We start from the raw sequence: 9,241 nt of genomic DNA, 5'->3' as shown, positions 1-9,241 counted from the left end.
ATACCTGACCATAACTAAAACCCTAAGACCCTAACCCTAAAAACCCTATCAACACTAAAACCACAAAATACTTTAAAACCTTAACACACTAACCCCCAAACCCTAACCCTTATAACTCCAACCCTAACAACCTTAAAATCCTAACCCTAAACCCTGGAAACCCTAACCCTGAAACCCAACCCTAGTGCCTTAGCCCTGAAACCTTAAAACCCTAACACCTTATTAGAAACACTCTGTAACCAATACCATAGGCTCAGGCAAGTATCTCAGTGAGGTAGCATTTTTATTCACGATTGCAATGGCAGGCGTCCCACAAGCCACCTACTAGTTCCATAACACAGTTTATATAATTTTTTTTTTCCTCTCGGTGACCAGGACCCTCCCCAGTTTCCCCATTGACTGGGTAATCCATGTTCACAATCTATCCAGTGCTTCACAGAAAATACACAGCTGCTGGCCTGTTACTAGTCAATTTTATTTTTTTTCTTGACTGTTTTCCTCTTTGAGGTGGTAATGTTTCTTACACCGTGATTTCCACCCAATTGCTCTAAGGATTCTGGTTGTCTGCATTTTACAAGGTTGTCTGTTAAGCTTTCTTATCACTGCAAGCATATATCAATACCACCTTCCTTCCCTCTAAACGATGTAACTCTGTGCAAAAACATTTTTATTCCCACAACCTTGATCCCCTTACCCTAAAATCCTTATTCTCTTTAACCCTAACAACTCTAACCACAACCCTAACCCTTCATATCAACCCCCCGACGCTAATGACACTGACTAATGATCCAAACCCCAAACCCCAGGCAACCAACAAAGAAACAGACACAAAGCTGAAAACTACAAAAAAGGCAAAACCCTGGATACAGACCCCAAATCACAAACACGCTACCAAAATGCTACAGAAAAGCCCCAGACGCAGGCCCCAAGCACTACAGCTAGGCCCCAGAAGCTCTAGACACATCCCAAAGCCAAAATGCAATCCCCAAACACTACAGAAAAGCCCCCAAACACCAGACACAGGCTGCAGAAGTCTACAAGCAGGCCCCAGCCACACCCGGATGCAGACCCCAACTGTCCACAAGCAGCTCCCAACCCACCCCCCCCCATGAACTGGACCCCCCCCCACCACCACCCAGATGCATGCCCCAGGCCCCAGGCCTCAGCCCCAGCCCCCACACCCCAGACTCAGGCCCCAAAGGTGTACAACCAGCTCCCAACTGCCCCCCTCAAAGGGAGGCCCCAAAGCCTGCCAGAGGACCCTAGAGCGTACAAGCAGCTCCCAACCCCCCTGGCACAGGCCCCAACCCCCCCCCAGACACAGGCCCCAAAGGTGTACAAGCAACTCCCCATCCTCCCCAGAGGCACGCCCCAAAGGTGTACAAACAGCCCCAACCCCCCAAGACCCAGACCCCTACAGCGTAGAAGCAGCTCCCAACCCCATGCCCCCAAGGCACATGCCCCAACCCCTCCCCCAAGGCAGGCCCTAACAGTGTACAAGCAGCTCCCACCCCCCCCCAGACGCAGGCCCCAAAGGTGTACAAGCAGGCCCCTACAGTATACAAGCAGCTCACAACCACCCCCCCAAAGGCAGGCCCCAAGCCCCTCCAGATGCAAGCCCAAAAGGTTAAAACCAGCTCCAACCCCCTAACCCCCCCCGCCCCGCGCAGACGCAGGCCCCAAAGGTGTACAAGCAGTTCCCAACCCCTCCAAGGCAGGCCCCAAAAGTGTACAGGCAGGCCCCTACAGTGTAGAAACGCTCCAACCCCCCCCGCTTCCACCTCGAGGGAGGCCCTCCCCCCCCAGTATACACGAAGCTCCCAACCCCCTCTCAGAGGAATGCCTAAAAAAGTATACAAGCAGCTCCTAACACCCCCCCCCCCCCCCAAAAGAGGCAGTCCCCAAAGGTGTACAAGCAGGCCCTCAAATCCCTTAGGTGTACAAGCAGGCCCTTCAAATCCCTTAGCCCCTGCGCCAGCTTTATTGGCGAGCAGCGAGGCTGGGGGGGGAGGGGGGCAAGACAGCCTTAAATAAAATACAAATATAAAAAGTGTTATAAATGGCTGTTATAAATCCAAATAGGATTACAATCAAAGTTTACAATTTATTAAACGAATAGAGGCAAGCAAGCAGCGCTGGGTGCGCCGGGAGTCTCTGCTCCCCCAGGACGCACACCTGTTACGTAAGGCGGCTGGTTTTGATGCTCCCAGGCTAATACATATTCATTACTACTTCGAGAAGAGGCAGGGTTATTAGAATTGGTTTCCGGAATCCGAAACCCCTCCCAGGGGCGCCTGCGTACCTGTCTCTGGTGGTCTCTCGGGGCTTGCTCGGGCTGAATGCTGGTTGTCTTCCTCTCAGGCTTTTGTCCTTCAATTGTCCTTCAGCTCCCCCTTCCTCCTCGTTTGGGAGCCTCTGCGCCGGATTTCAGAAACTCTAGCAACATCCCCTGCAGTAGTCAGCACTTTTCCCTAAAAACCCCTTTGTTCTCTTATCACCTAGACCCGGGCCTCGATGGTAACCCTTCAAATCCCTTAGTGACACGAATTGCTGGACCATTCCTTACAAAAGGAAGGATAAAATATGTAGAGGAGCAATGGCACACGCGAAAGCCCAGCGCCGCGGGCAGAGGCAGCGAAGGTTGACGGCAGAACAGTGCTCGGTTTGAACACGGAGAGGGAAAGCGAGGGGAAGGTGGCCGAAGCCGGCCGCAGTCTCTGAGCTCTCCTCCTCCTGATTGTTTTCTCTCAAAGCCATTTCTGTCTGTGTGCGGGCACCCGGAGCCGGCAGAAGTCCCCGTGAAGTCCTTCGGCAGGACGGAGGGCTGCGTGGGCTCCAGTGAGAGAGGGAGTTAGGAGAATCTTATCAAGTAGAGATAGAGCGCTGACAGCGTTAAACTAGGATGCTACTTAGTGTCTTTGCTAACTATGGTGCATTGTGCCAATTAACTAAAGCAAGAAGCCTTGGGCCCCTTACCAAGGTCAGTCTCCTAATAAGAGAGTGAGCCTGTCTTAAGAAACTGGGAGAAACTGGTCCTGCAGATGGACAAGAGCCAAGGAGCAACTGAGTCTGTGCAAAGACAAGAGGTCAACTAGCGGTGACGAGGAAGAGTCATCAATCTTCATGCCCACGACCTCCCGTGTTGCCCAGCGCTGAATAAACATACCTACTTTACAATCTCACTGATTGTGGAGTCCCTTTTCCGCAAGTCACTAGCAGCGGTTTCTTCCGCAGAGGTTTTCCCAGAGCCGCTTCAAAGCTTCCCTCGCGGAGCTGGGGCGTCGCAGGGGGTCGTCAAAGCACACACACACACACACACACACACACACACACACACACACACACAGGCGTTGTTGTCCAAACAGAAAGTATTTACAACAAATTCGACAAGCGGTTTTCCTCTGCCAGCAGCAAATGCCTGAGGGCCCCTACAGCTTCACAAATCATAGCACAAAGAGCCTAAAGTTCCTCTAAAATTTAGGGAAATGATTCAAAATAGATCTGCTAGGGGAAAACGATCACTGGCGGCAGGGTACACAATACACGCGAGTCTCAGCTCTCCTCCGCAGGGTCAGTGCCCACGCCCAAGTGCGACGCTGATGGCACCCGAACATTTGCTGTAGCAGGCAGCAGAGCCAGCAGCTCAGGGGAGCAATTTTAAAAACCAGGAGGCACTTAAACCAACCCTTAATTGACCCAGTTACTGCAGGAGAGTCCCGACTACTCGCCCTGGAGTCCTACTGTCACCAGCAAAAAGCACCAACCAAAGCTTGGGGGAACTTTGGTACAGCACAAGAGAAGGGAGTGGGGGTAGCGTAGCCGTATCGCAGAGCTGCTGCTTTTCACACCATTTTATCATCCCTGATAATTGAAAGTAAGGCCGGGTGGGCTGACCCCACCACCACCACTCCTGGCAGCATGTTTGGTCCACAACGCTAGAATAATTATTTTGCTCCCTCCCGCCCCTACAGCTTCATCATCTGAAAAGATTACAGTCAAAACAATGGCATACACAAATAAAAGTCAAGAGTTGACATAGTAACTCCGGGATTTGGGTATCAACTGTCCGAGAAATCAGAACACCCAGGCTTCACAATGTGCCCAACATCGAGCTGTGCCAAGGGGGGGCGGAAGGAAGAAGCTTTCCGTTTAAGCCTTCAGAGCATCGCTCCATCACTACGTCAATTCACAGCCACCACAGCGTGCCGATGGACATCTTTCTGTGCCAAAAGAAACAAGTGCTTTGTCCTCTTGATATCAAAGGTAGCCACCTATACTTACGGAACCATGCACAAGACCTTAACTCTGACCAGCAGGAAAACTTAGGACAACTGAGTGCAGATCCTGCCAATTTCTACCAGTTCCAACTGTGCTTTAAGTCTCATTGCAAAGCCTCAGTTAGAAAAAGGATCACCTCAGGGTATCCAACAAGAAGAAGAGGTTTTTTTTTTTGTTTTGTTGTTTTTTTTTTTTAATATACCATAGGACTATGCAGTTCAATCATCAATCATCTTGGAAAGCTCAAGGAGGAGGTCATCCTCATCCTTCCCTGGGTCCAAGTCGAGCTCGGCTTCCAGTATGCCGTCTGAGAGTTCCCAAAGTAGCATCTCTAAATCCTCGTCTACAGATACGGGCGCGTTGCCTGTGGAACTCAGCCGGCGTGTCCTTGCTTCTTCTAGCTGGGAAGAAGCTGAAGTCGAGCTTGAGAACTCCATTGGCTCCACGGATTCTGCCTGGCTTCCAAGATGTGCTTCAGGTCTTGGCAGAGCAAGGAAGAGAACAATCAGTATATGCCATTTCTTAATGGGAAATCCCTTTTCTGCAAACCGGCTCTTAAAACCGTAGCCAACCCCTCCTGCACTTCAATCTTACCCAGGGATTGTTATTCAATTAACCCAGGGCTACATTTAGAGCCCAATATATTAGCAGGTACATTTTTCAGTTTGGGGGTTTCTCTGTGAAGCCAGAGCACCCGGAGTCTAGCAGAGATGGTTCAATTTTTGTAGCAAGAGGCACTTTGCCACCTTGCTTAATTTTCCTGTAAAAATGTTAAGAAGTCTCCATCTGCAAATATCTGTTTACTAAGTTAGTCATTTTTCCCACGGCACACTCAGCAGAGTTTGCTCCCCACTACAGGAAGCTGATCTGCAGCCATCACTTCCCTCTGCTCTCCCTGCACTCTTGTCACCTTGTATGTTTGTTCGGGTGGCATTCTTGAGGACCAAAAGGCAGAGGACACTACTCATCATTTATCACCTCACGAGGAAGTAGAAGAACTTCACCTCATCCTCATTTAGGTATTCAGACAGAGCAAGAAGTCACTGGAAAGCTGTACCGACTTGCAGCATTTAAAGAAAGTAAGTCTAATTAAGCATTCCTGCTAGCTGCTAGAAAGTCATTTCACGTGACTTATTTATCTTATAAGATAAATAAGTGACTTATCCTCTGATGGATTTGGGCTTTAATTATCTCAGAACCCTCCTTTTTTCCCCACCTGTGACAGAACTTATGTTTCACTGGGGATATACACCGATTGAGAAAAAGAACAAGTTGTGGTCATCACCTGTTTTGGGGATTTTCTTCAAGTCTGGTGGCTGGGACGTGCTCCAGCGTGGCTGGAACAGCCTAGAAAGCAGCAAAACAGTGTTTAGGACTCATGGGTAAAAGATTCCTTGCTAGCTTTTTCCTCCATGCTGCTTCTCCTCTGGCATTGCGGAGCCTTAGCCAAAATACAAAACCAAGGTGCTCCTGAAGAAAGTTAATATTCACTTGGAGGTTACTAATGATCTTGTGTCTTTTAAGAACACAGCATTAATGGACAAAATCCTCCACACCAGAGAAATCACAGAATCACAGAGGACTAAGTAAATAGTGCCATTAATCTAATAAATATGGAAGGGTACTACAAGAATTCTGTAGGCAGCTACTGGATTTAAAAGGAAACAGAAGGCCTGTAGAACATTTGAGTTTTCCATCTTTTCTCCTAGAGGAGGGTATAAATTTTACAAGGGATCCATTTCTGCATTAGCCCCTGTCCTTACCATAGCTGCTTTTTTGGCTGGAGGTCCCATTGTGTCTGCATCGGAGGCAGTCCGTGGTTTCACAGCTGCTACAGCAGAGGGAAAACTGCCAGGTGCCTTACGTTTCAGTGCCTTCTTCTTGGGGGAAGCGACTTTCCCATCCCAAGGCTTCGCAAACATGTTAAAGTTGGCTAGAGTAAAAGGAAGAGAGAACTGATACAGTCTTGCTCTGCCTCATGAAAAATCCACGTTCTCTTCCTCATTTCCACGGCCCTTCTACACAGTTAACTGTATTTGGCCAGCAGAATTACACTGCCATTGCCTGGATTCTCAGCAATATCTTCCACATAGTAAACTCCGTCTACCAACAATCCATACAAAGGAACAAAGAAAGTGAATGGCTACAGTAAATCATAATCCAGGACGAGGGAAACTCAGACACAGAGCGATCCCAAGTGCAAGCAATACTCTAAGACGTTGTATGAAGTCTAGTAAGATTCACAAATGTTGACAGCTTTTGTATTTAAAGTCTTGCTCCCTCTAGGAAAGGAAAAGCAGCAGGTATAGTAAGACAAGAGAGTGTATGCAACTGTTGTACCAGCTTCCTCTCCCCTGCAGTGATGTCCCACAAAATTTATTAAGTTGTTCTACAAAATCCAAATTTGTAGAGTCATATTCTAGTCTCCCATTCCTGACCTAACGTCTGGCTGGCAGGAGAAGAAACGAAAGAAAGCTGGGTACTTGTTTTCTTTGTGTGTTTATTTCCTCGTGTCCCGTGAGACAGAGAGAAAGGCTACAATGTGCAGTGCATGCAGCCTTTAAGCCCTCCTTATCTCCCTCACACAATCTCATTTTACAAAGTTGATATAATCTTAACAACGAGGCCTTTGATCCTCTGTCATTTTTGACAGAAACTGGCCCCCCACATTAAGATGCTGATGCATGCTTTACAAACACATACACGTGTCAAGCTAAGCAACACATGCCAAAGAGGAAGGTGAACTTGAACTCAACACAGGGAGGACTTCATACCATAAACAGATGGCAGAAAAAAACAGAATACCAAAATTAGACTAAAAAGCCCCTCAATGTGTTAATTTTCTAGTGGGAAATACAGAATACCATCACGTAATTAACGAAAACAGACATGGTTGCACGTTCTGGCCCTTCTTTGCCTTTGAACTTTGTAGCCTTAAACTCTTTTATCCTCCGCATTGAAGGAAAAAGCAAAGCAGATCCTGAGCAAATGGAACTTGCTCAATATGGGAAGCACCTCACCGGGGCAGGTATTAAAGCATCTTATTACCTGATAGCTTTGTGTTCCATAACGATTTCTGCCCGGCTGGGGCAGGTCCAGGTTGTGCTGGGGGAGCTGGCACATTTCCTCCACTCTGCTGCATCCGCAGAGCTTTCTCGCGCTTTATTTCTTCCAGGGTTTTAACACGCACTTCTCCTTCTGGCTTGGCTTTACCTGCCGGCTCCTTCGACTGCACTTTGCTGGGCCCGGAAAGAGTGAGCACACTCTGCTTCTTGGGCTCACCCTCAATTTTTGCCCCTGCGCTGGGATCTTTGGTTTTACCATGCCATTCAGCCTGGGCTTTGGCTTGACTTTCTCGAAGAGCTCTCTCACGATGGATTTCCTCCAGTGTTTTCACATGGATCTCTCCCTTTGGCTTAGCAGCCTTCCCTGTCATCATCAAGAAATGAGAAGCACCAGCATTTAAAGAGAGTCCAACAATAGTTTAAGTCTCCAAAATTTGTCACAGTACTAAGGAAAACTAAGCCTGAGCGTTCCCAATAACCCATCTTAGGACAATAGCCTAACATTCTCCTCCTCCTCTGAGCCACTTGTTGTATTTTGAAGACCAGCCCTATCCAGAGAGAGTTGCTACACAGAAATGCTAGTTTACTTGATTACTTTTTCAGACTGCATTTCAAATTCCTGCTCCCGGCAGTGGCTCTATTCTAATTGTATATGATGGTTCACAGAAGCAGCTTAAAACCTTGACAAGGCACAAGCGGAAAATAAACACACACCTAGAGGCAGATTTCTGATAGTGGCTGTCAGAAGAGCTTCAGCACTCGAGCGAGAGGAACCAGTTCTTTGTTTTCATTTGAATTCCTTTTTAGGGCTGTATGAAAACGGTCTAAGTTCACGGAAAGGAAGAAGGAGAAAGTATATTTAATAGCCAGTTGTTACCTTTCGCAGTACTAGTCCGTTGAGAAGGTAATCCTAGTCTCTCCTTCACAGACTTGGGAACTTGAACTGCAAAACAGAAAAAGACCAAATTAGGGAGGCTGCATAAACGTCAACTTTGTGTTCACATTCGAAAACAAGGCAGGAAAGGTAACTTTGAATCCCGGTGATTAAGACCTCAGCCAACATGCAAAAAGAAACATCGCAGGAAAAGGACAAACAGAGAGCCTAAATACAAAACCCGTGAATCACATCCAGATGCCTGTTTAGTAGCTGTACCTCTCTTTGGTGCTTTGTCAGCATTTCCCGGAACCTCCACCTTCTTCCCCAGCCTTTCAGCAAGGCTGCGCTTCACCGGAAGGGCGCTTACATCAGCTTCAGACGGAGAAAACAAGGAATATTTTAAGAACATTTCTTTGCAGGAAGATTTGAGAACAGTCAACCACAAGCTTCTATTTTTCAAGCATATTTTCATAAAATTGCCTTTCAGCTGCTAAATGGTTTTTTTGCCATTTCTGCAGTCAACACAGATCTCCACTGCAACGCATTTTCCTCTCACACGTCAAAAATACTCTTCGATGCAGTCATATAGAGAAGGCGGCACCTAAATAACAGCTCATAAAAAGTTCTTACCCACGGAGGCTTTCCGTTTTCCTTGTTTCTCAGCAAGATCTAGTCGAACCACAGGTTCCTCCCCTAAAACAAAAGTAAAATTTTTCTATTTCATAGAGACCAGTAGCCAATAGAAATAGTATACTGTTAGCCCATGTCCAAAAAAACCCAGCAAGACACTGTTTTGACAGCTAAACCACACAAACTCATATTACAACTATAATTAACTTAGAAAAAGTATCCATAGTCTCAGTGTTTGCCTCAAATTCCAGCTGAATGTAGTCGAGAATGAATCTGAGTCTGCTTGACAGCTATACTTTGTGCAGAACAGAGCTGCATAAGCAAGCAGAATATTATTAGGTACCAATGCTGAGAAATATTCCTTTCTAAGGTGAATGTCTATGAGTAAAAG

At 47.2% G+C, this 9,241-nt stretch overlaps 1 long non-coding RNA gene across 1 annotated transcript; it reads right to left on the bottom strand.

The window, feature by feature from the left end:
- Positions 1 to 4,441: 4,441 nt before the first annotated feature.
- On the bottom strand, positions 4,442 to 8,051 carry LOC310890741. The gene is made up of 2 exons (XR_014577289.1): positions 6,042 to 8,051; positions 4,442 to 5,625 (listed from the first exon to the last, which is right to left on the bottom strand). It is a non-coding gene; the product is annotated as an uncharacterized lncRNA (long non-coding RNA).
- Positions 8,052 to 9,241: the final 1,190 nt, after the last annotated feature.

Source organism: Anser anser, assembly GCF_964211835.1.
Source record: "Anser anser genome assembly, contig: HAP1_SCAFFOLD_34, whole genome shotgun sequence".
Classification (NCBI taxonomy): domain Eukaryota; kingdom Metazoa; phylum Chordata; class Aves; order Anseriformes; family Anatidae; genus Anser; species Anser anser.
This window is presented reverse-complemented; position numbering and strand designations above follow the sequence as displayed.